Genomic DNA, 26,686 nt, shown 5'->3' with positions numbered 1-26,686 from the left:
ACCCATACCCCCCCAACAGGAATATTACACCCATACCCCCCCAACAGGAATATTACACCCATATTCCTCCCAGCAGGAATATTACACCCATACCCCCCCAACAGGAATATTACACCCATACTCCCCCCAGCAGGAATATTACACCCATACTCCCCCCAGCAGAAATATTACATCCGTACCCCTCAACAGGAATATTACACCCATACCTCCCCCCATCAGGAATATTACACCCATATCCCCCCCCCAGCAGGAATATTACACCCATAACCCCCCAGCAGGAATATTACACCCATACTCCCCCCAGCAGGAATATTACACCCATAACCCCCCAGCATGAATATTAAACCCATACTCCCCCCCCCCAGCAGGAATATTACACTGATATTCCCCCCAGCAGGAATATTACACCCATACTCCCCCCAGCAGGAATATTACACCCATACTCCCCCCAGCATGAATATTACACCAATACTCCCCCCAGAAGGAATATTACACCAATACCCTCCCAGCAGGAATATTACACCCATAACTCGCCCCCCCGTAGGAATATTACACACATACTCCCCCAGCAGGAATATTACACCCATACTCCCGCCAGCAGGAATATTAGCATTAATATCAGCCCTCTATTTCCCTTTCTGCAGCTTCTGAATCAACTATCAATGTAGTTGGACAATTGGCTGTTCCTAGAAAAAGACTCAACAAAAAGTCTGAGGAACCCTCACAGGGACCAGGTATGGCTGTATCAAGACAGGTCTCTGCACCAACGCTTCATCTACTGAGCTCACCTAAAAGGTATTTCCAATTTTTCAGCCACATTTTTTACACCTACTTTATATTTGTTACGTTTTCACATACACATAGCATAGCTTTAAGAAAATTGTAAAAATTGCTGCTCACCATTAAAGGCGGAACCCCATGGAAAAAATGAAAAATCTAAAAAATAAAAACATGGCCACCCAAAATCCAGACCCCTTCCTGAGCATACATCCTGGCAGGCCAGAAGAGGGGGGGAGGGGGGGGGAGCATGCACCGCCCTCTTCTCCTCGTCCATACCAGGCCACATGCCCTTGACACGGGGAGCTGCCTTGTCAGGGGGGAGGCGGGTCCCCCTTACCACTCCCCGTGTTAAGGGCATGTGGTCCAGTATGGCTCAGAAGTGGAGATGGGTGCATGCTTATACCCCCTTTCCTGGCCTGCCAGGCTACATGCTTGGTTGGGGTTCTGGTATCAGATTTGTGGGGGCCATGTTTTTTTTTTTCATTTTTTGCATGTGCTTCCCTCTTTGAAGGTGAGCAGCAAACTTTAATTTTCTTTTCAATTTTACTCTGTGAATGAAAACTTGTAACAGATATAAGGTGGTAGGTGTCATCCCAATATGGCTGCAAACGAGGAAATACCTTTTAGGTGAGCGTCAAAGAAGTAGCGCTGGTGCCCCATCAGCATGACGATGGAGTCATGCTGATGGAGCTGAGAACCGAGTGCCCTCCTCTAGACTGACACGCTGGAACTGCCTCCTGTCGGAACTCGGCACACATCGGAGGATTCAGACGGCGCCATCCATCTGTCCCCGCAGAGGGCTGTATCTGCACGCGCATAAGACCTTGCTATTAAGGAGGTCCACCATGTCTGGTAAGGGTCAATCCTTATTGTCCCCTGGATTCACCGGTTGCTGGGATTTCTCTTCACACTCCCTTCCTCCCTCTTCACGTATATGGGTTGTGTTTAAACGAACTGTGGATATGTGATTACCCTCCATGTGATTGGTGTACCTTCACTGAATTCTCTATGAATGGACTGAATTTATCTCTACTATAGACCGGCCAGCAGACCTGGGCATGGTAGTTGGAGCTGGTAGCAGCTCCACAGACAATCATAGACAATGATGATGGACTATCAGGACATCATTGTTGCCCAATCCACCATACTGGGAATGGAATCTCTTCCATCTATGAAGAGCCAGGCTTCCACATTCAGCTGAGTTGTCCTGTCTACATTTCAGGTCAAACCCATGGCTAGCTCATGTCCGCTAAGACAGAGCTTATCCATGGAGTAGAGACACTATACAGACCAGAGGACACGTATTTGTCCCATTCCTCATGACCAATATTGGCGTAGTGACCACTGAGGCCTACAATAGCTGAAGGACTCTGTAGCTCCAGGTCACTCTACAAAAAGGATCTGCATCTCTAGGTCACTTAAGAATATCGTAACCCAAGGAAAATTAAGGGGAAATATGGACGCTCGTGGGTAGGGTGGGTGGAATGAGAATCGTTCATAGAGTCTCCCCCTACATGACAGAATATTGAAGAAGAAGAATTTCATGAATATGGGGGAGGCATGGACAGTTCATCTGTAGGGTTGGTGGAATGAGAACAGTTCATACAAACTCCCCCTACAGGACAGAATATGAAAGATTCATAACTCTACAACATGGACCTGTATCTCCAGGTCCTTTAAGAAATTTAAAGCCAAACGAGGAAGGAGGAAAAGTGGAACTTCTCTTTATAGGTAAAGTTCTGCTTTAAGATCGGGCAGCACAAAGGCTTAGTATATAGCACTTCTGCCTTGCAGCACTGGGGTGTTTGGTTCATATTCTGACCAGGACACTGTCTGCATGGAGTCTGCATGTTCTCCCTGTGTTTGCGTTGGTTTCCTCCGAGTACTCTGGTTTGCTCGCACACTCCAAAGACATGCTACCTCGCGTTGGTGGTGCAGTGGTGAGCATAGCTGCTTTCTAAGCAGCTGACCCGGGTTCGATTCCCAGCCACCGCCATCTCACAAGATGACTGCCTCACCTGGTACGTGTCAACCCCCCCTTCCCATCATATCTGTATATACAATGTCATCTCTACAGTACTATGCAAACGATTTAGCCAGGTGTGAACAAATTCTGTAACCATAGAAGCCATGTGATCCCGTCCTGGTTGGAGATCACTATGAACCTACCAGAGGGTTCATGTGATCCCTTCCTGGCTATGTCCTGGTTGGAGATAACTATGAACCTACCATAGGAGCCTACTGACATGAAATGTTCCCCACATGTTGGTAACAACCTATGAAATCCATACATCCAAGGACACTCCCATACAGAGATATTGTGCTGCACAGTTGCTCGGCACTCCCATAAGAGATATTTTGAGACATGGTTTCTCAGCAATCCCATACAGAGATGTTGGGCTGCACAGTTGCTCGGAAACCCCATACAGAGATATTGAGCTGTACAGTTGCTCGGCACTCCCATTCAGAGATATTTTATTGCAGTTGCTCAGCACTCCCATTAAGAAATATTGGGCTGCACAGTTGCTCGGCACTCCCATACAGAGATATTGGGCTGCACAGTTGCTCGACACTCCCATACAGAGATATTTGGCTGCACAGTTGATCGGCACTCCCATACAGAGATATAGTGATGCACAGTTGCTCAGCACTCCCATACAGAAGTATTGTGCTGCACAGTTGCTCGGCACACCAATGCAGATGATATTGGGCTGCACAGTTGCTCAGTACTACCATAGATATTGGCCTGCACAGTTGCTCGACACTCCTATACAGACGTATTGTTTTGCACAGTTACTCGGCACTCTCATAGAGAAATTTTACTGCACAGTTGCTTGGACTCCCATACAGTAAGTATTGTGCTGCACAGTTGCTCGGCACTTCCATAGGGATATTGGGCTGCAGTTGCTTGGAATTCTTAAACAGAATTATTGTGCTGCACAGTTGCTTGGCACGCCCATAAAGAGATATTGTGATGCACAGTTGCTCAGCACTCCCATACAGAGTTATTGTGATGCACAGTTGCTCAGCACTCCCACACAGAAGTATTGTGATGCACAGTTGCTTGGCACTCCCATAAAGAGATATTGTGATGCACAGTTGCTCGGCACTCCCATACAGAGTTATTGTGATGCACGGTTGCTCAGCACTTCCATACAGAAGTATTGTGCCGCACAGTTGCTCGGCACTCCCATACAGAAGTATTGTGCTGCACAGTTGCTCGGGACTCCCATAGAGATATTTTACTGCACAGTTGCTCGGCATTCTTATACAGAAGTATTGTGCTACACAGTTGCTTGGCACTCCCATAGATATTGGGCTGCACAGTTGCTCGGCACTCCCATACAGACATATTGGGCTGCACAGTTGCTAGGCAGTAAATGAGTCTCTAGTGAACCCCAATGACTTAAAGCAGCACCCCAGCCCTCCCTTCAGTCTTGCACAATTGTATTGGATCCTCTCCTGTCCTGAAATTGCTTATTGTCATTAGTACAGTGACAGTGCATATTTCTAATACTGATAACTGTATTGGAGTCACTGGTCCCCAAAAAGTGTCACTTAGTGTCAGATTGTCCGCCGCAATGTCACAGTCCCGCTAACAATCGCTGATTGCTGCCATTACTAGTAAGAAAAATGAAAAACAATAAAAATTCCATAAATCTCTCCCATAGTTTGTAAACACAATCGATCAATATATGATTATTGGCATTTTTAGAGGAAGAAATTTTATTTTTTACATTTTTTATTGGATGTTTTCTAGCAGAAAGTTAAAAATATTGTTTTTTTTCTAGATTTTTTTTTGTTTATAGGCGATGAAATCCCAGCAATAGAAAGTTCTATTTGTGGGAAAAATTAGATGAATGATATTTGTGTAGAGCGTCGCACGACTGTGCAATTGTCACTTATAGGAATGCCATATCACAAAAAATGGCCTGGTCATGAAGGGGGGTAAATCTTCCAAAGGTGAAGAGGTTAAACCCTAATGGTGGAGATAATCACTTTGATAAATGATCAAATTATTTTCTGATCGATCTCCTCCAATAGGAATAATCGATCGATAGATGACAACCCATTCAATCGATATGATACATTTGGGGAAGTGGATTTCAATGGAAAGGATACAACCATAATGGATAATAAATGTATTTCTGTTTCCATGGTGTAATCCCAGAATCTGATTGGTCACAATAGTAGAGTGGAAGTGGTTTAGATCTTTATCACTGTCTGGGGTCCCCATAGTGGAGATTTAGCCCTCACTTCCTCCGGGGTCAGAAAGCAGGAAGTGAGCAGAATCTCTCCCATAGCAATAAATAACGGGAGAAGCATCTACTCCACAGACAGTGGCCATCTTGGATTGCAGAGTCTCTTTCCAGGGATGAATGTTTTCAGGGACCACTAGAAATCCCCCAAATGGTTACAAGGGAACCCATACTGAGAGAAATATGTAGGCTGCCATTGCTGGTCGCCTTCTGAAAATGCTATACTCCTGGCTGGCTCTGGCTTCCATGCTTTCTGCATTACTGCATGTTCATTTAGAACTTCTTCCCAATCAGTGATGGAGAACAGACAGAAAGCATCAGACTGACAGCCAGGCAATGAGTAGATTCAGTCTCTGTATTCTTCCATAATAAACAATCCAGGGGCTTTACAAGATGCCCCCCTTCGCCACTACCCTCATAGCAAACACTCCCATGTCTTCACTCAACCTCTGATTGGTTGCCATTGGTTACATGTATGTATAATTGTTCTAGAGAACATAGGGGCCCTATACATGAGATGTCAGCTAAAAAGGTAAACAACCTTGTTGTCATAGCAACCATTTTGTTTACAAACCTGAGTTGTAAGCTCAGATTTGTAAACAATCCGGTTGCTATGGCAACAAGGTTGTTTAGATTTAGAAGGAAATATAGGGGGCCTCTACATGAGAGCTCAGCTAGAAAGGTAAACAACACTGTTGTCATAGTAACCGGTTTGTTTACTTGTTTACAAGCCTAAAAAGGTTTGTCAGCTAAAAGGTAACACAAACTTGTTGTCATAGCAACCATGTTGTTTACTTGTTTACAAATCTGAGCTGTAAAAAAAAAAAAAAAAAAAAAAAAACACAAACATTCTCCCGCTGTCTGTTTTACAGCTCAGATTTGTAAACAATCCGGTTGCTATGACAACAAGGCTGTTTAGATTTAGAAGGAAATTTAGGGGCCCTCTACATGAGAGATCAGCTAGAAAGGTAAAAAACACTATTGCCATAGCAACCAGCAATACAGGTGAGACTTTTTCTTAAGGAGGTTAAACATCCTTTCCAAAAATAGTTTAGTTTCATCCTCTGTTTTTTGGCTATTTAGACAGCTTGTCTGAATGGTTGACATGAAATTATTATTTATTATTATACGTGATTTATATAGCGCCAACAGTTTACGCAACGCTTTACAATTACACACAATTACAGTACAATTCAATACAAAAGGTACAGGAGGGCCCTGCTCGTAGAGCTTACATTCTAAAAGGGAGGGGGTTTAAATCTACCCATGCTGGGCCAAAAACATCCATGGCACCACTGGTATTACTGGTACAAGTCATAAAGAAGAAAGAAAATACAATAATAATAATAATAATAATAATAATAACAACAACAGATAGGTTTAAGGGTTCAGTGTAGTATAGATAGTATTACTTTATCCTATTTCAGCTGTTACACATTTTTTGCCTCCCGTGTCCGCCCGGGGTGGGACACCAGCCTGTGGTGTCTCAATAGTCGTCTTTGCACCCCCACGGGGTCTTCATTGGTGAGTTACACTATTGTCTACCACACTCCATCAACCCAGCTTCACTAGATAGCTTTGATCAAGCGATTTAATAGCGTTTCTCTTTCTATGTAACTATGACATTGTACCTGTTTACTCTAGATGCTTTGGGTAAAATCTCCTGAAGAAGCAACAGTTGTCGCGAAACTAGTCGAGGACCTGCTTCTACCCGTATTACTCTGCTCCCACCTACCTGATGGGTCTTAGAATATATAATTGTTAATGTGTTACTCTTCACAACAATTTTGTCACAATCTATTGTGTCTATTTTATATATTATATTTTTCTAATAAATGTATACTTTTTAAAATTTCCTTATGTGTCTCTACCCACTGGGTACCGAGTCCATTTTCAACACTGGTGTCACTAGACAATAATAATGGAGTAGCCTAGTTAACCCGCCTTCTCCCTCATACTAAACTCTGTGAAGAAACTACAATTGAATGAAAATGGTCTTTGGCAGATATCATGTGGGTAAGATAGACGCACAGTCTTCCCAGTTGTCAGTAGTGAGGCTGGACAAGTCTGAAACCCATTTCTGATATGTGTGTTCTAATCGTAGCAGAATATGCATTAGATAACCTAGGTAGATTGAGGAAAGAGGCTTCCCCATCACTTGCAAGGCCAATAAATGTTCAAGAGGATCAGAATTCAAAGTGAGAGGCAGTGGGAACATGGAAAAGGCTTTCTGCAGCTGCAGAAAGTGAAAAAAACATCCAATTAGGTAACTGATATTGCGCATGGAGTGTGTTAAAATCTAATAGCTTCCCATTGGCTGTAAAATGTTTCAGAGTAGTGATGCCCTTGCTGGCTCAAAAGTGTGGATCAGGAATTAGTTTAGGTATTAGGCAGGGGTTCGATATTTCGCCCTGGAATGACTCAACACCAACAGAGTAGTATGCATAGGGGGGGTGTAACAGCAGGATGTCAATGAGGGCCTGCAAAGGCTAACTTGCTAAGGGTGGCACATGACCACTGCTGGATTACATTTGGGCAGTGGTGGCTGGTGGTATATTATTTTGGGGAGGGGGAGCCCTGAACATAGCACCCGCAGCCACCTCCCTCCGCCCCCCAGTCGCTCTGTCATCTGCCCTGTACTTACCCCATCTAGGTCGCAGGCAGCGCTTCCTCCGGGGTGGCGGGTTCCCCTGCGTCTCCTCCTCGGCATCATGATGGCTTTCACCGTGCGTCTCCTCCCTCCTTCTCCTAGGCAGCCAATGGCATTGATTCTCCTCTTGGCCAATCGGGTGACGGGTCTCAGGACCCACTTCCTGATCGGCCGGGAGGAGAATTAAGAAGACAATAGCGAATATTAATTCGCTATTGTCACACAACTGGGTGGGCTCAGGGTGCAGTGCTCTGTGGCCCTAGCCCACCCTTTTTTAAATCCAATCAGAGCTTCAGGCTCTAATCATGTGCTTCTAAAAAAAAAAAAACCCCACTGGAGTCCATGCGTCTGGTGCCCTGCATGTAGATTAGGGGCAGGGTGCATGGATTGGGGGGCGGCGCCCCTGCACCTCGTATGGATGGGCCACCACTGCATTTGGGCTGAGAGAACCACCGAGGCATGGTTACTAAGACCGCTCATCAATAATATAGAAGAAAATTGGGACATACTAGGCCACCCAGGTTAAGGGGGAGCTGCAAGGTGGTTTAAGTAATCCAAGGGGTCTTCCTAGCCCAAATGAAGATAAGAATAATACTATCTATCTGAGAACTGGAACAGGTGCATCCGAGCTACTACCTCCTGTGTAATGCCTGGTGAGCCTCAAGAACACAGCACTCAGCCTGGGAAGTCTCTGCAAACCTCCATGTAATCAATGCAAAAAAGGAAGCCATAATTAAGGCATGATTGCCAAAAGGCATTGGCTTTTTTGACTGTTGTTCACATGCAATAATAAAACAATGTTTTAGCCAACCTCCATGACACCAGCCTTTCTTTTTTTTTGCATAGAATACTATCTAGCAAGTTAAAAAACGATTTAGGTATTACCGGAGCCTTCCTGAAAAAGTACAAAAATTTCAGCAAATAAACCATTTTATTTAGGTTAGCCCTTCCCATAGGGGTTAGTGGGAGAGACTTCTTTGAAGAACAACATTGGGAAAACTGCTTGAGCAAAGGGGATAAGTTCACATCTAGATACGTGGTCACTTCGTTACCGATCGTGACTCCCAGGTACTCAAACTAAGTTACCCACTGGAGAGGTGTATTAGTATCATTCATGGGACATGAAGGGATAAGTGGAAACAGGAGAGATTTATCCCAGTTGATCCGTATCCCAGAAAATGACCCACATTTTTCTATAATCCGCAACTCTTCCTGGAGAGACATAGTCGTGTCTTTGAGATATAGCAGAGTGTCATCCACATATAGGGAGTGCCTCTCCTTCATAGGGCCTACCCTTATTCCCTGCACTGGTGGTCGCTTCTCTATTTAATGTGGCCAGTGGTTCTAGGACTAGAGCAAATAGCCCCGGCGACAAGGGGCAACCGTTTCTCGTGCCTTTATGTAGGGGTCAACAAATGACTGCTAGTGCTCATCCGAGTCGTTGGGGCGACATCTAGTAGCTTCAATTAGGAGATAAAATGGGGGCCAAAAGACAAATTTAGCTAATTGCCCGTACACACAATCCGAATATCGTACGAAAACGGTCGTCCGAGGAAGGATCGTACGATATTCGGATCGTGTGTACACTACTTTCGACAGCCGATCACGACCGTTCATCCGATATTATTCGATCGGACATACACAAAAATTTTCCTCATACGATTCCAGATAGTACGATTTCCACTGCCTCTCTCACGGATAAAGGTTAACAACTATCCTCTAAGCAGCGAAGCAACAGTGAGTGAAGTGTTGAGGCCAAGTCCCCGGAAAAGATCTTATAGAATTCTACAGATAGGCCATCCGAACCCGGGGGGTCTTCCCTGACTGTAGTAAAGATGTAGCCAACTGCACTTTCTTTAAGGTGATAGGCATCTAACTTATTTCTATACATATCTGTGAGAATGGGAAGGTCAATGGGTGACAGGCAATCCATGAGTTCATCAGGTCAGGGGTCATGCAGCCTAATAGGACAGTCAGAGGAGAATGAAGACGCCTCCTACAAGCTTTAACCAGTGCTCAGCAGGACACTGATAGAAGTCACAAGACTGCTATATACTACTGATGAGAAAAGGTATTTAGCAGTTTATAGTTACTAAAATAATTGCATTTCCATGTTCTGTGTACTGTGGGAGACCAGATCCAATGAATGCAGGGTCCTGGTTTTAGTAACACTTTAACCTTCAAAGTATGTACAGTATGTTAGCTAAGTAATCCCTCTGTACAACCTCCTGGATGGGGACACGTTGCTCTGCTTCAGTAATGCAGTCCTGAAAGGTATTGAGATCCCACTGGATCAGGCTTATGTCAGACTGGAGATGATCTGTCTTGGTGTTAAGGGCCATCTGACAGCAGCTTAAGATAGCTTGCATGACCATCATTAAATTAGCTGTATCCTGGAGAACAAGATTCAATGCTTCTGTCTGTGTAGCCATCTCGCTGCAAATGGTGCTGGCCGGGTTTTCTGACACTCCCAGGGAGTGGCTGATGTCTCTATGCCATCAAGATGCAAAGATTCTCCCTTTAGTCATTACTTGGTATGGATGCCTGGGTTAGAGGAGGAAAGGGGGCAAGTAGAATTAAAAACAGCACCATAAAATAGGAGGATAAACGGGTCCGGGCAGCGGAGCTCTGTTGTAAGGCACCTGCACCCTGCGCCATCTTGGACTTGCTCCCGTACAAACTTTACATCTACCAAATACACTTCTGGTGACAAACAACCAAAGAATGATATATTATGGATGATGTGCTATGATCTTCTGCTCTGGGCAGTCTTAGCTAAACACTCAGGTCCATCAAGTATGCTTATTTATCTCATATGGTGCAACATTTCAGAAAGCTCCACGACTCCCTTTGAGTTCCCCGTTTTCCCGGGCACAACCACAAGACTCCCCTCCAGGCTCTGGCTCACACGCAGGCACACACCACCACACCTGCCCCTCCACTGGTGCCGCTGGGGCGCTGGGCCCCTCAGGACGCGTGGGCCTCATACACTTGTATGGGCTGTACCTAGGGTTGCCATCTCATCCCTTTAAACCCGAACGCCTTTGAATTGCACAGGTTCTGAGGCTAATTAAATGCAAATAAGGCACCAAGTGAGTTTAGATACCATCTTAATCAGCCACAGAACCTGTGTGATTAATATCTGTTCGGATTTAAAGGGATGAGGTGGCAACCCTAGCTGTAACCCCCTGTTGGCGGCCCTGCCGCTCATACAACCTATGCTGTTACTTAGGTAGGCATTCTGTATAGCACTTGAAAGGTCTTCACAGCACTAGACATTATCTTTGGTTACTCCAATCTACTTTGCAATCCGTTCTTCTATGAAAATGTGTGACAACCTCCACTAGTCATCATTCTCGCATTTCTACATGGAAGCTTAATGCTTTCTCATGCCTTGATTATCGTGCTCTTTATGTGAGCTTGCTTCTTTCAAGCTATGTCAACGGTTATTTTTAAAGTACTTCTTTGTACTGTTAACAAAAAAAGTTCAATAAAAACTGTTAATTATTTTTTAAAAAGAGTCTGAGGCCTGAGCAGCAGGGTCAGTGTTCCTGAGTCCAGTTCTGCAGGAGGAGACCCCTGTTTAGGGGGTTCTTCCCCCATGGGCAGAAGTATGGGAGGAAGCCAGCCTACAGACACAGAGGTCCCAGCTAAGCTTAACTGGGGGGCCTATTTGCAAATCCAACCCTAGGATCCAGTTGGGTCAGGAGAACCCCATGGGATAGAGTTGGGAGGAAGCTGTGGGAGAGAGCCCAAGTCATACAGAGGCAGTGTGAGTCTACATCTCCCTCACTGGTGGATATTGGCAGGAGGCCACCAACGATCCTGTGGCTAAGTGAGTGCAAGACCCCAGTGCTGCAAGAGTGGCAGTGTGGTGCTTTGAGACTCCGAGAAGTGTACAGGTCACAGATAGCTTAGAGGTCCTATGGGACATTACTTTGTGAAAGTGCAGCCAGACATTGTGCAATACAAGTTGTTCTGTTTCTCTAGTTTTGGGGTATCCCATGCTCCCTATCCAAGTTCATCGGTCTCCAATAGAAAAAAAAAAATGAAAAAAGAAACCCTTAGACTTATTTTTGAGCCAGAGGAAGAATGGTTAGAATGCTGTGTGCCTGGCTGTATGTGCTTCAAGATGGAATTAGGACTCAATTCACCAGCGGCTCTTTCAGGGCTCTGGGCATTGCAAAGCAATATAGTTGTTACCAGTGGCGGCCCCGTCCCCCCCGTGCAGGAGACGGACGGCAGCGATCAGTGGCCTTACCTTAGGAGGCCGATGCTGCTCCTCGCTCCAGCTTGCCGAGAGAAGAGCCGGGGCCGTTGCTTCTCCTCCCAGCCAATTGGGACTCAGGACCCGCTTCCTGATTGGCCGGGAGGAGAAGCAGGAAGACATTAGCGAATAATAATTTGCTAATGTCACACAACTGGGTGGGCTCAGGGCGCAGTGCCCTGTTTTTTGAAGCCAATTAGAGCCTCAGGCTCTGTTCATGTGCTTACAAAAAAAAAACCCATTGAAATCCATGCGTCCGGTGCCCTGCATGTAGATTAGGGGCCGAGTGCATTGATTAGGGGGTCAGCGCCCCTGAACTTCTAATGGACGGGCCGCCACTGGTTGTTACTAGCTCATAGTGCGATTCCTGTCTATCTTGTGATCAACTCCTGTGATACAAAAATTCATTCTAGGCAGACCAGGGTGTTACTTTTGTTGACCACTTCATAATAGACCCCAGATCTCTCCATAAAGAGGACACAGCATGCTGTTCATCCCTTGTGATAGCAATAAAGTGGATTTAAAAAATTAAAGTGACAGTGTAAAAAAAAAAAAAAAAAAAAAAAAGCTTTAAAACAAAATAAATAATAATTATTAATTTAAAAAAAAAATTAAAGTGCCCCTGTCCCCTCGTACAAACGAAAACACATACCCAGGTCCCGCATGCATATGTAAACAGTGATTGTACCACACATGTGAGGTATCGTTGTGAACGCCAGAATGAGAGCAAAAATTTTAGCTCCAGACCCCCTGTGTAACTCTAAACTGGTAAACTGTTACAACCCATTTACACTTGTGCAACTTGTCATGCGACTTTGGACATGTTTTCCAAATGATAACCATTCATATATGTGCAACTTAAGCCTTGTACACACGATGAGAATATCTGATGAATGATCATGCGTTTTTTGTTGCATGATAGTCTCATATCAAAAAGGAAGAGGTTACTCAACTTACGAAAATTCTCATACGACAGAATACAGCCTCAGAAGTGATGTAATGTGTTGAATTGTATTGTAATGTATTTTTTCATTTCCGAGCATTTGTAGTCTCGTTCTTCCAATTTGTTTCAGATGACAGCTGTACTAATTAGAAAAAAAAAAAAAAAAAAAGAAATCAGACGTTGTGTCCACATACATTAAACAAACATTTTATAGCCTGCACCTCCAGTTTTTGCCAAAATTGCCTGTCAAAAGCACTATGCAAATAATCAGATAATCGGCCGGTCAATTGTCATACAACATTTTTCTTCTGATCTTCTTAACGTATGTACGGGCCTTGAGCCTAGGTTCACATTTGTGTGAACACAGATATTGCATGTGATTCGCACCTGCACTGCGCGGCCGATCGCAGGCGATACCTGTGCAATGTGAGTTCAGCCAGACAGTTGCCTGGCTGAACTTGCATTGAATTCGCACAAAAAAAAAAAAAGTGCAGGGACTCCCCCCCCCCCCCCTCACTGAAATCGGATCGCATGGGTGTTCTCACCTATGTGATCCAATTCCTGTGCGAGTTCACAGTTCGCACTGCGATCTGTGAACCCATCTGGGGTGTCATTAACAATGTATTGACACCCACAGCAGTTCGCAGAGGGCAGTGTGAACTGCCTGCGGGAACCGGCACTGTAATAGGCTTAAAGTCGCAGTAACTTCAAAGTAGTTCATGTAATACTTTGGTCTGACTTTCATGCAACTTAAGGGTCATAGACTTCGATGTTAACCCTCAAACGTTGCATTCAAAGTCATAACTGAATGTTTTACATGCAACAGTGGGTCCGAATTTGCAGAGGGACAACAAGTCACATCCAAGTTGCACCCATCCAAAGTTGCACTCGCGTGACTTTGGAGTCAAACAAGTGTGAATGGAGCCCAAAAGGCATTCAAGCAATACCTATGGAGAATTTGAGGTAACAGTTTGGTGCCGTTCCACGGGCATATGCAGTTTTAAAGCATGACTCAAAAAAATGCATCTGAAAACTGCTGCACAGATACTGGGCGACATAAAAATGTGCAATACCCACCATTTTATAAAATAAGACCTACTGCAATTTTTCGAGAAAGGCTGCAATATAAGCCCTACCCCGAAAATAAGTCCTAGTGTAGAGTGCTGGAATCCACTCCATTGCAGTAGTGTATAATGTATAGTGTAGATTGTGTGTGTCTGTGTGATCCAATTGTGCCAAGTACCTTCGGAATAGCGCCGCTCTGCGATCAGCTGATCTCCTGCTCCTCTCCTCTCAGCTGTCAGCGGGGGATTTCGCTCCCCCCTCTTCAGTGCTCAGAGGGGGGAGGAGAGGTCCAGCAGGCTAAGGAAGCGATGGGCTAAGGACTCAGCCGATCTCCCCCTCTCCAAGATGTCAGCTTGGGATCTCGTGGCCCCCCTCCCTCTGCAGAGGCCTGGCGGTCACAGGCACTATAAGAAGGTATGTGGCACTACATTATTTGCATTGTGTGATACTGTAACGGAGTGGATTCCTGTATTCTACAAACACTTTTACACAAGGGGATTCCTGACAGGCAGGGAGGGAGAGAGATAGCACATGGCATGATAAGACCTACCCCGAAAATAAGCCCCACCGTTTCTTTTGTTGCCAAAATTAATATAAGACCTGGGCTTATTTTAGGTGAAACACGGTAGGAGGAAACATTTTCTCCCCCCCACCTAGACATTATTTATGTTGTAATGTTCTCAGTTAGAACTGAGGAAGTCTAGTTTGATGTTATTCACTTCTACAAGCTATACCACAACCCGGGATAAATGAGAAAGTTTAAATAGAAATGTTGTAACACTCTCATTTCCTGGCAGTACAAAAGGTTAGTAGCACTAGCAGGGGAGCTGACAAACACATTTAGGGCTCATTCACACAGGCAGCCAGGGGGTGCCCACCTGACTGCCCACCTAAAATATACCATGCATCCAGGAGGGAATTGCCTTGATTCTCAGCCATGGGAAATTGAACTTGGCATGCCGAGTTTGACAAGCAGCACCATCTGTCAAACTCGCAAATTGAAGTCAATGGGGCCTCACTGCCAACGTAAGCCAAAGCCAATTGTTTGGTTCGCGGTTGTGGCACAATTTTTCTAAACAAAATCCCTGTTAGGCTGGAAAAAAAAAACATGCATTTAGAAGGCAGCAGAATCACCTCCTGATCGCCTAGAAGCCATTGTTCTGCCACCCTCTGACACAATGAACTCAGCAGCGGGGCTCGGGAGCAAGAATGCACGAGTGCCCCCATGGGAAGCGGCTTCTCATGGGGGCACTGGACAGAGGGGAGGGGCCAGGAGCATCGTGGGGGAACTGAGAAGAGGAGGTTCGTGGCCACTCTATGCCCCGCAACCAAGTGCAATGCACACGGTAGTGGCATGTTTATTTGGCAAAAAGAGTGTTAAAACAGGCATTGAAGAGGCATAACATCACCTCCTCGCTTGCCGATCACTTCTGAAAAGCAATCTGAACGTGAATCGCTTTTCAGAGGAGTGCCGGTTTAAGATAGGCTTAGACACGCATCTCCAATCCCAGTTGACACCTGAGGGAAAACGCGTCGGACGGAGCCAGCGGTGACGCCAGGACGCATGGACCGTGCTGTAGGCAACTGTGCCGACACAATATTGTGTGTTAATATTCAAGTTACAACTCTGTAAGTGCAATATTTCATTAAAAGTTCTTGTTTTTAAATAATAATACACTAGGAGTCCTCCATACGTACTTTCAACTCCATCATCTCGTGAGCTGGGAGTCTGAGGTCGTTTTGAGTCCCAGAGAGCCGTCCATAAGGAACGGTGGCCCTTCAGCTGAGATATTCCATAAGCCCACTTGATCCTCTTGAATCTAAGGGTCCGGTAAGCAGCCATTTCTCATCCTAAGAACACAGTGGTGATGCACTAAAGGCATTTTTGTTTCACATTCAAGTACTATAACATTTTAATTGGTACATTCGGCTTTCTATTTTTACACTTATAAACCTTTTTTTTTTTTTATTCATTTAACATTGTTTATATTTATTAGCACAGGCAGTGTTGCTCAGAGGGAGGGATTCCCCCATCCCCCCATCAATTGCGGGCTTCCCCTGCCCCCGCTATAATAGCCGCTAGCAATAATTGCTTGTGAAATCCAACAGGCTGGTTATACCCAAGTTAAATCGACCAACTTGGGTACATTCTGTCTGCCCATACATGGTTCAAATCTCAGCCAGTCCCTGCTAAACCAGTCGAGAATCGAACTGTCTTTAGCTGGCTTAAAACAGAGTTCCACCCTCAAAAAAAGCTTTTTTTTTTAAAAGTCAGCAGCTACAAATACTGTAGCTGCTGACTTTTAATAAGGATACTTACCTGTCCAGGGAGCCCATAATGTCAGCTCCCTGAGGCCGATTCGGCTCGGCTCGGGTGTAGGCGCCGCCATTGCAACTAAGAGAAACCGGCAGTGAAGTCCTCACAGCCGGTTTCCTACTGCACATGCGCAATGCTTTCTGAATGGCCTCGTCATCTTCTGGGACACTCACACAGGTCCCAGAAGGCAGTGGGGGGGGGGGGGGGGGGGCGAGGAGGGGCTGAGGCAAAAGAGGAAATGATGTACCTTGACATGGCGAGGCTGAGACGGATGTACACCTTTGTACTTCATAAAAGGAAAAAAAAATAAAAATGTATATCCAAAAACGAGGGGTGGTCTTTAGTTTAAGACCAAGCAGTAATGTTGGCTGGAACTCTGCTTTAAGTACCTAACAAAGCCTAACTGAAAAACTCCGAGTTGGCATCCCCCCCCTTGCCTTCTTGCTGGATGTTGCTAAGATAATCTGATCGTTAGTACAAAGCTTTTGAGAGCCGATCACGACAGTTCATCCGAAATTATCCAAAAGGGGACAAAAGACAAAACTTTTCAGAATGTACGATTTTCGTTTCAGTACAGTATTCGTCCAAAAAAAATTCTCTGGACCAAAGTCGCATCAAAAAGTACCAAAGCAGTGCAGCCACCTTTTCAAAGTTGCTGTGACCTTAGGTCACACCAATTCAAACAGGTGCCATTGAAAAGAATGGGCTGCAACTTGTCATGCAACTTTGATGTCCAAAGTCGCATGACAAGTCACACAAGTGTTAATAGAGCATAGGGTTTCCAAGCCAAAAAGCAGTACATGCTAGTAGAATAGGTAAATGACTCCGTTTTGAAATTACTGACAGAGGACACTAGAGGTCACAATTGTCAAAGAAAACATTTCATGGTGAGTTTCCATCTACTGCAATGCTTTATGTATACAGCTCATCTACTTGTGTCACAAAATGCTGCGACTTCACAGATCTGTGGCTGCTGCAGGTTCCAGCTGTGTGAGTCCCCATTCCCTCCACCGCACACTGTAGTTTCCAGTCCCCAGCTCATTCATCACTACAAGATTTATGAGACATCAGGAGGAGCGGCTGCTTGCGGCAGCAGGTATTTGACCCAAAATGTTGGATTAAAGGGTTAGTTCACCTCTACCTTAAATAAAACTGCCTGTGCAGGTAAGGGGTGCCAGTAAAAAAAAAAAACAAAGTGTGCTCTGACCAAAGTTGAACAATGCCCTTGCTATAGATCAGTGGTCTCCAAACTGTGGCCCTTTGCTTGCTTTTATCCAGCCCTTGGGGCATTATTCCCCTCACTGTCAGTAACAGTTGGCCATAGTCCCTGTCACTATTCCTCCCACTGACACCAGTACTGGGGCACTATTGCTCCCACTGACACCAGTACTGGGGCACTATTGCTCCCACTGACACCAGTACTGGGGCACTATTGCTCCCACTGACACCAGTACTGGGGCACTATTGCTCCCACTGACACCAGTACTGGGGCACTATTGCTCCCACTGACACCAGTACTGGGGCACTATTGCTCCCACTGACACCAGTACTGGGGCACTATTCCTCCCACTGACACCAGTACTGGGGCACTATTCCTCCCACTGACACCAGTACTGGGGCACTATTCCTCCCATTGACACCAGTACTGGGGCACTATTCCTCCCATTGACACCAGTAATGGGGCACTATTCCTCCCACTGACACCAGTAATGGGGCACTATTCCTCCCACTGACACCAGTAATGGGGCACTATTCCTCCCACTGACACCAGTACTGGGGCACTATTCCTCCCACTGACACCAATGACCGCTGGCAAAAGTCCAGCCCCCCCCTAAAGTTTGAAAGACAGTAAACTGGCCCGTTTAGAAAGTTTGGAGACCCCTGCTATAGATGTAGGCCTTCTAAAGCTGGCCATAGACAGAGCCAATTTCTTTCCCGCAACCACGGGTTGCAGAAAAGAAAGTCACTTGATTCCCCCATTAGCAGAGGCAGTGTTGCTCAGTGGGAGGGATTCCCCCATCAATTGCGGGCTTCCCCTGCCCCCACTATAATAGCCGCTAGCAATAATCGCTTGTGAAATCCAACTGGCTGGTTATACCCAAGTTAAAGACCAACTTGGGTACATTCAGTCTGCCCATACATGGTTCACATCTCAGCCAGTCCCTGCTGAACCAGTCGAGAATCGAACCGTCTTTAGCTGGCTTAAAACAGAGTTCCGCCCTCAAAAAAGTTTTTTAAAAGTCAGCAGCTACAAATACTGTAGCTGCTGACTTTTAATAAGGACACTTACCTGTCCAGGGAGCCCATAATGTCGGCCCCCCGAGGCCGATTCGGCTTGGCTCGGGTGTAGGCGCCGCCATTGCAACTAAGAGAAACCGGCAGTGAAGTCCTCACAGCCAGTTTCCTACTGCACATGTGCAATGCTTTCTGAATGGCCCCGTCATCTTCTGGGACACACACACAGGTCCCAGAAGGCAGTGGGGGGGGGGGGGCGCGAGGAGGGGCTGAGGCAAAAGAGGAAATGATGTACCTTACCACGGCAAAGCTGAGACGGATGTACACCTTTGTACTTCATAAAAGGAAAAAAAAATAAAAATGTATATCCAAAAACGAGGGGTGGTCTTTAGTTTAAGACCAAGTAGTAATGTTGGGTGGTACTCCGCATTAAGTACCTAACAAAGCCTAACTGAAAAACTCCCAGAGTTGGCATCCCCCCCCCCCCCCTGCCTTCTTGCTGGATGTTGCTAAGACACTCCCAGCCATTGCTACTCACTCCCACCATCACAGGAAGAAGCTCTTTCTCCAACTCACACCCCCTGGAATGTGCTCTCTTTCTCCCCAGTAGCAACGAGCTCAGCAATGCTGTGATAGAGGAGATAATGGACCTAGGGTTGCCACCTCATCCCCTTAAACCCAAACACATATTATATACACAGGTTCTGTGGCTGATTAAGGTAGTAATTAGACTCACTTGATGCTTTATCTGCATTAAATTAGCCTCAGAACCTGTGTAATTCATATGTGTTCGGGTTTAAAGGAATGAGATCGCAACCCTAAGTGGACCACACCTGTGGGAGTTTGAGAGCTGTGATGATGAGTGTGAGCAGTAACAGCTGGGAGTGTCTTAGCTACGTCCTAGCAACAAGGCAGGGCAGATGGATGTCATCTCTAGGAGTATTTTAGCCAGGCTATGTAGATAGCTTACTCCTATTGGAAGGGCATTATCCAACTTCAGTCAGAGCTGCACAGTTTGTTTTCTTTTCTACAGGTGCCTTTATCTGCATAGACCGTTTTTTGGTAAAGTTGAACTTCACCAAAAAACTGCTGAAATAAAAGTGGAACTAAAGGGAGCATTGCTCCCGGGGCAGATCCAGAGTCTAGTCTCGTGAGGGGCACTGCCAGAAAATAAGGTGTTGCATACAGAACTGTATTTAAAGCGGGGGTTCACCCACACCGCCAAAAAAAAAAAAATATTAAAAGCCAGCAGCTACAAATACTGCAGCTGCTGACTTTTAATACATGCCCACTCACCTGTCCCAGGGTTCAGCGATGTCAGCAGGGGACGCCGAGAACCCGCTCGGTTCTCGGCAGCTGCCGCCACCATCCTAGGTGAGGGAATCAGGAAGTGAAGCGTTGCGGCTTCACTTCCCGGTTCCCTACTGCGCATGCGCGAGTCGCGCTGTGCGTCCCTAGTGGTCCCCGCTCTCTCCTGGGAGCTGTGTGTTCCCAGCAGACAGCGCGGTCGGGACGGGAAGAGGCATAGACTCCCATGGGAGTCTATGCCGGAAGTGGGTGCAAATACCTGTCTTAGACAGGTATCTTCACCCCCCTCCCCCCTGAAAGGTGCCAAATGTGACACCGGAGGGGGGGAGGGTTCCGAAAAGCGGAAGTTCCATTTTTGTGTGGAACTCCGCTTTAACGTATCATACAGTCCTAACCTTGTTTAAAACAGTGGCAGCATCCAATTTATTTGTATTCTGACACATACCACACTTTTATTTATTCACTGACACAGCCCCAATATGACATGCTGGTGCGGGATCCCTGAACACACCCTGCATGCATTCTAGGACCCACACTTGCACGCATGACATATTGGGACAGAGTGGCTGTGGGACGCAGTAGAAATAAATGGGATGCCCGCACAGGAATATATGCAACACTTTATGCATCCCCAAGCCCGTAAAAGACAGCCCTGCATGTTAGACACATGTCTGCAGCACGCCCTGTGTGAATGAGGCCTAAAGATTACATTTCACTGTCATTCTATATCATCATCATCATGATAATCACACAATACAGGTGCTGTGGCTCATTGCACCTGTACTGTGCAGGGGCGGACTGACCAGTCCCCTGGAAGGGGCCCGCCAGCACCACCTGCGGGAACTCTCAGTGCTCCCACGGGCCCCCGCGACCATCGTTTTGGGCTCACCCGGGCCCCGGGGGGCGACCACGGGTGACACCAGGCTCGGATTGACACTGGGTGCCGCGGCTCCCTTTTTCCCTTCTGCTATCCCTCAGCTGCACGCGATGTGCGAGGAGCGTGGAGGAGGATGGACAAGGGAGTGAGGCAGACACACTGACAAACAGCATCAGGGTGCCCGAGTCCAATCGTCCCGTGCACCTCCACAATCGCACTTCTTTTCAGCTGCAGCCTCCTCCTCGGCTCTGACATTCATGCACACAGGCCGGGAGCAAGAGCGGGGGAGGAAGGACACCTGCCATAACAGGTCTGTAATAACAAGAGTCTTGGAAGGGGGGCGAGCAGGTAACAATTGTGCTGCCAGGAGTGATTCTAGGGAGGGGAAGGGGGGGGGTGGTGGATAGGATATGTGCTAGGGGGTGCTTTGGGTTAGAGAGGACTTTTATTAGAAGGAGGGGGGCAGATTTGAAGTTGGACCCCCCCCCAACACAATTCCTCTCCCCTCCCAAAACACTCCCTAGCACATATCCTGTCCCCCACCCCCCTTCCCCTCCCTAGAATCACTCCTGGCAGCACAATTGTTACCTGCCCAGGCCCTTCTCGCCCCCCCCCCCCTGAAAAGCACCCCGTGGCACATATCCTCCTTTAACGCCCCCTCCCAAATCACATATCTCATCCCAGCTCCATCCTCCGCCCCCCCCCGCCTCCCAATCCCATCCCAGCTCCATCCAACCCCCCCGATCCCATCCCGGATCCATCCACCCCCCAAACCCATTCTAGCTCCATCCACCACCTGCCATTCCACTCCATCCACCACCTCCCCATCCTGGGCCCAATCCCCACCCCCGATCCCATCCCATCTCCATCTACCACCTCAATCCCATTCCAGCTCCATCCACTCCCGCTCCCATCCCGGCTCCAATAACCACCCCCCCATCCAACTCCAGCTCCATCCACCACCCCAATACCATCCCAGCTCCATCCATCGCCTGATCCCAACACGGACCCATCCACCCCCTGACCCCACCCTGGCTCCATCCACCTCCCCAATCCCCTCCCGGCTCCAGCCACCCCCCCCCCCCCCGACCACATCCCGGCTCCATCCACCCCCCCATTTCACCCTGGCTCCATCCACCACCCCCGTTTCCATCCTGGCTCCATCCACCACCCTAATCCCATCCCGGCTCCATCTACCACCCTGATCCCATCCTGGCTCCATCCACCCCCAATCCCCTCCTGGCTCCATCTACTGTGGCAGGCTGGGAGGAGAGCCGCACCAATGCACTAGCCTGCTCAGTGTCCCTGGGGGTGGGGGGGTGTGACACCATGTTTTACCACACCAGGTGACACTAACTCCAGTGATGCCACTGCTTGGAGGGTAAAGGGGAGGGCGAGCGCTCTCTGATCACACAGATCTGGGTTCTTCTACTTACCCGGCGAACGAAGTCATCCGATGTCCCGCCCCCTGGCTCCTTTGACAGACATCACACTGGTCCAATGCCAGGGGACGTGTGATGTCTATCAAAAGAGGTGGGACATTGGATGACAGGCCGCTAGGTGTAACAGCAAGAGATACCCGCTCTGTGTGATCCGGCAGCTCTCCTCTCTAACCCCCATGCACTAATCAGGCTGCATTGAGGGGCACTGGTGAGGCTGCTTTCATGGGCACTGGTGAGGCTGCATTGATGGGCACTGGTACGGCTGCATTGATGGGGGCTCTTTCCAACATAGGCTCTCAAATGGACACAGAGGACCCGCACACACGCACACAATGTCATTACCCATTGTGCCGCACGCCGCTGCGCACTGGGCCTGCTGCAAACCTTTTAGTTCTACCATCCCGGATAGGGGCCACAGCCTCCCTCCAAGTCCCTCCCTCGCCTCGGCAAACAGTGCCCGGAACAGCGGAAGAGGAGAGGACACACCAGCCACCCACAGCAGGACCAGAGTGCCATCCAACCACCTACTGTGACCCACCCACAGCAGGGCCAGGGTGTCAGCCAGCCAGCCACCCACAGCAGGGCCAGCCAGCCACCCACGGTGACCCCCCACACCAGGGAGCCAGCTAGCCAGCCACAGTAGGGTGCCAGCCAGCCACCTACCCACAGGAGCCAGTCACAGAGGATGCGGGAGCCAGCCACAGCTACAGTACTAGTAGTTAAGGTAAGAGGAGCGCTGCACAGGGCCAATTTTATTTTTACTTTGTGAGAGGTTGGGGCAGGGGTGAGAGTCATGGCACAAAGGAGGTAGACCCATGAGGACCAGAGTGAATGGAGGTGTTCACTGTACACTCCGTTACAAAGAGGCCCCCCTCCAAGTCCCATTATACCCCTTTGTAGACTCTAATGGGACCTGCGGGGGACTTTAACAGACTCTATAATGGACATGGAAAAGGCCTCTGTTAGAGAGGCTCTCCTCCAGGTCCCATTAGACTGCTTTGTAGTCTCTAATGGGTCCTGGAAGGGGGGGGTCTCTCTCTAACAGAGAATCTCTAATGGACACTGTTAGAGAGACCCCCCCTCCAGGTCCCATTAAAAAAAAAGGCAGAAATTGTACGTTGTTCAAAATGTAGGGGCTGGGTCAGGGGTGAGCCATGGGCGGGGCTTGACAGGGGGCCCTTGCTTTATTTGGTCCAGGGGCCCTGAGTGTTGTCAGTCCGCCCCTGGTACTGTGTGATTATCATGATGATGAACACATTTAGCTGCTGTATAATTCCTCATTGGAGGCAAAAGCCAGGCCATGGCATAGGTGAAGGGTGATAATGAGTAACTAACTTTTTGGAGACAAAGAATTCATTGCAGATTTGATGCTTTCTACTTTCCTCACACTTTCCTCAGCCTGCTGTGGTGGACTGTCGCTCTCAGTGTGTTAACACACACACACACACTTGCTGTGTCACCGCGGCTGCTGATAGGTGCTGGCCGCCGATATTTCCCCCTCAGCTGGAGCCTGTCCTCCACTCAGCACCATCTTCTGTGTGCTAGTCTTCGGCCGCCTTCATTGTCTGGTGCGGGGTGTTGTCACTCTTGTGCATGCGTAGGAACCAGTCATCCAGCCACACAGGGATCGGGCAGGCACAGTAAACTGAGCAGCGCATGTGTAGCTCAGTTTACATGCCCAAGATCGCTGTGAGCAGGCAGGTAGATGTGTTTTATTGCAGAAGAAAGAAACATGGCAAGTCTCTTCCGTGATAACAGCCTGCCTACTAACAGTCTATCATAAAGAAGACTTCAGTTCTGCTGCTTCAATTACTTGAAACTGCCAGTAAGGAGTGATGCTGCGCTGATACAATGCATGGGAATAGAGGGGGGGCACTGGCTGGAGAACACACAGTGATTATTGTTAGCAGCTATAGCTACAGGAAATAATCACATGAGAGATACAACATGCTTGTTGTACCCAAGTCGATCAATGGATTGACTTGGGTACAATCAGCCTGCCCATACATGGTTGGAATCTTGGCAGGTCTCTGCTGAACCAGCCAAGATTCGTACTATGACTGACTTAAGTATAGATGACCTTCTTTACAGGGGTAACAAGCTAAGTGGGTAGAGATCAGTATTTCCAAACATTTTTTATATATGTACCATCATCCCTAAAGTAGTAAACCCTTTACAGGGCTGTCCATTTTTATGTTAGATTGTGGTGACAGGGTCACTTTAACCTTTTTATTACAGACTCTCCCCCCCCCCCCCCCCCAATATGTCGCCTTTGCCAGATATTATTAAAACCATCATCACCCCCAGTCCTTTTAAGTAGCAGTGTGGCTTTAAAAGATTTTGGTAGCTTGGTTTTACTTTAACTATGGATCACTAGGAGCAGAACAGATGAAAGAATATTAAAGGAGTTTATCCTAATTTTTATATAGAAACGGCAAATCACAAATTAGCTACAACTGGTGGCACTTTTGCTGTTTTTGTGCCAGCAGAACATAAAATTGAGGTTCAGGTGACAGTGTCACTCACATGTCATCTGAAGGATCAGTCAAAAATGAAGGTGGGTTTGACCCCACTAAATTTTACCCCCATCCATCTTCTGAGTTTGCATTCATAAATGTTTAAAAATGTTGTAATACTACAAAAAACCTTAAGGCCAGCCAATCAGCATCTCTGTTTAAACGCTCCTTTATCTAAGCTGCCTATGTTGGTCACATGAACCAGCCTCTGCAGAAGCCCAGAATATCTTTTTCGGCAGGACAAGTTGACTATGAAACATGTCCGAACAGACCAGTGTGATATATCAGCATCTATTTTGTCACCTATACACTTAAGATGTTTTTATTATGTTGTGCATTATATTGACAGTAACCTTAGTATGGTGGTTTTGAAAAACCCCACTATCTATCTTTTAATGGGTTTGTAAAATAAAAATTTATTTTTGGTTGAATTGTCCTGCCCCATCCTCAGTACAAAGCCTTAAAAGTCCTTTTATTAGAAAGCTGGCAGCCAAGCCTCTGGGTGTGTTTTGATCTGGGTTGGGAGTGGCTCAGAGCACAGCTGGTGACTCACAGGCAGCATCACCAAAACCTCCCACTTCTTTCCAGAATATTCTGTTATCTTCTGGAAAGGAAGGAGGAGAGAAAAGGTGGAGTGGTTTGGGGTATTCTGAGGAGCCCTGACCAATCACCAGCTTGGATTGGCAGGGGGCAAGCTTCCTTAAATATTCAGGGTCAGCCCCTTGGGGAGAAGTTGTCTGGGTGGAAGCTGAAGATAGAGTGTTAGGGTGTCATGGCCCTCGAGGGAGCTCCCCAGTTGGGGGGGGGTAACCTTGGGCCTGGGACTTGGGTGCAGACAGGACTGTTCTCACGACACACATGGGTGTCCTGGACAGGTGGCATGGGAGCTAGAGAGGACAGCAGGAGAGAGCACTGCCAGGCAAAGTCTCCAGGAGAGGAACAACCGGTCGCGGGCAAGAGGACTGGTAAGTGACACACAGGCAGTAGAGGACTGGGGAGGCCTGCCTGAGAAAATTGGGAGATTGCAGTCTGGGATGGGATTCAGAGCCAGTGGAGTGGACTGTGGTGACATGGGTAGTGGAGAGGGGAAGCTGCAGCCAGGGGAGCTGGCAGTGCCCGAAGAGGTGGTACTGGGAGCAGTAGCCACCAGGACAGCTAGCACTGGGACTTTCTACATTTTTGCTACACCAAAGGAGCCCGCGGTCCCTGCCTGCAAAGGGCATTCGATTTAGGCCTAGCTGAGCCAGTGTCAGGCCTGCAAATCAGTGGCTTATCTCTGAGTTGGAGGACTGCCTTAATGTTTGATTCTTCACATAACCATGGCCCGTCTGGTCTCGGGCATTGGTGAGTAGGGATGAGCCGAACACCCCCTGGTTCGGTTCGCACCAGAACCTGCGAACGCACAGAAAATTTGCACGAACGTTAGAACCCCATTGACGTCTATCGGACTCGACCATTCGAAATCAAAAGTGCTAATTTTAAAGGCTAATTTGCATGGTATTGTACTAAAAAGGGTTTGGGGACCCGGGCCCTGCCCCAGGGGCATGTATCAATGCAAACAAAAGTTTTAAAAACGGCTGTTTTTTCGGGAACAGGGATTTTAATGATGCTTAAAGTAAAAAAAAAAAAAAAAAAAAAAAAGTTAAATATTTTGTTAAATATCGTACCTGGGGGGTGTCTATAGTATGCCTGTAAAGTGGCGCGTGTTTCCCGTGCTTAGAACAGTCCCTGCACAAAATGACATTTTTAAAGGAATAAAAGTCATTTAAAACTGCTTGCAACTTTAATGTAATGTTGGGTCCTGGCAATATGGATGAAAATCAGTGAGACAAACGGCATGGGTACCCCCCAGTCCATTACCAGGCCCTTTGGGTCTTGTATGGATATTAAGGGGAACCCCGCACCCAAATTAAAAAAGGAAAGGCGTGGGGCCACCAGGCCCTATATACTCTGAACAGCAGTATACAGGCGGTGCAAACAAGACAGGGACTGTAGGTTTATTGTTAAGTAGAATCTGTTTGTAATTT

At 47.2% G+C, this 26,686-nt stretch overlaps 1 non-coding gene across 1 annotated transcript; it reads left to right on the top strand.

The window, feature by feature from the left end:
* Positions 1–2,703: 2,703 nt before the first annotated feature.
* TRNAR-UCU (transfer RNA arginine (anticodon UCU)) lies at positions 2,704–2,775 on the top strand. The gene has a single exon. It is a non-coding gene; the product is annotated as a tRNA-Arg (tRNA).
* Positions 2,776–26,686: the final 23,911 nt, after the last annotated feature.

Source organism: Aquarana catesbeiana, linkage group LG13 (assembly GCF_042186555.1).
Source record: "Aquarana catesbeiana isolate 2022-GZ linkage group LG13, ASM4218655v1, whole genome shotgun sequence".
Taxonomy (NCBI): Eukaryota; Metazoa; Chordata; class Amphibia; order Anura; family Ranidae; genus Aquarana; species Aquarana catesbeiana.
The sequence above is the reverse complement of the archived record's forward strand: the minus strand, read 5'-3'. Positions and strand labels throughout refer to the sequence as shown.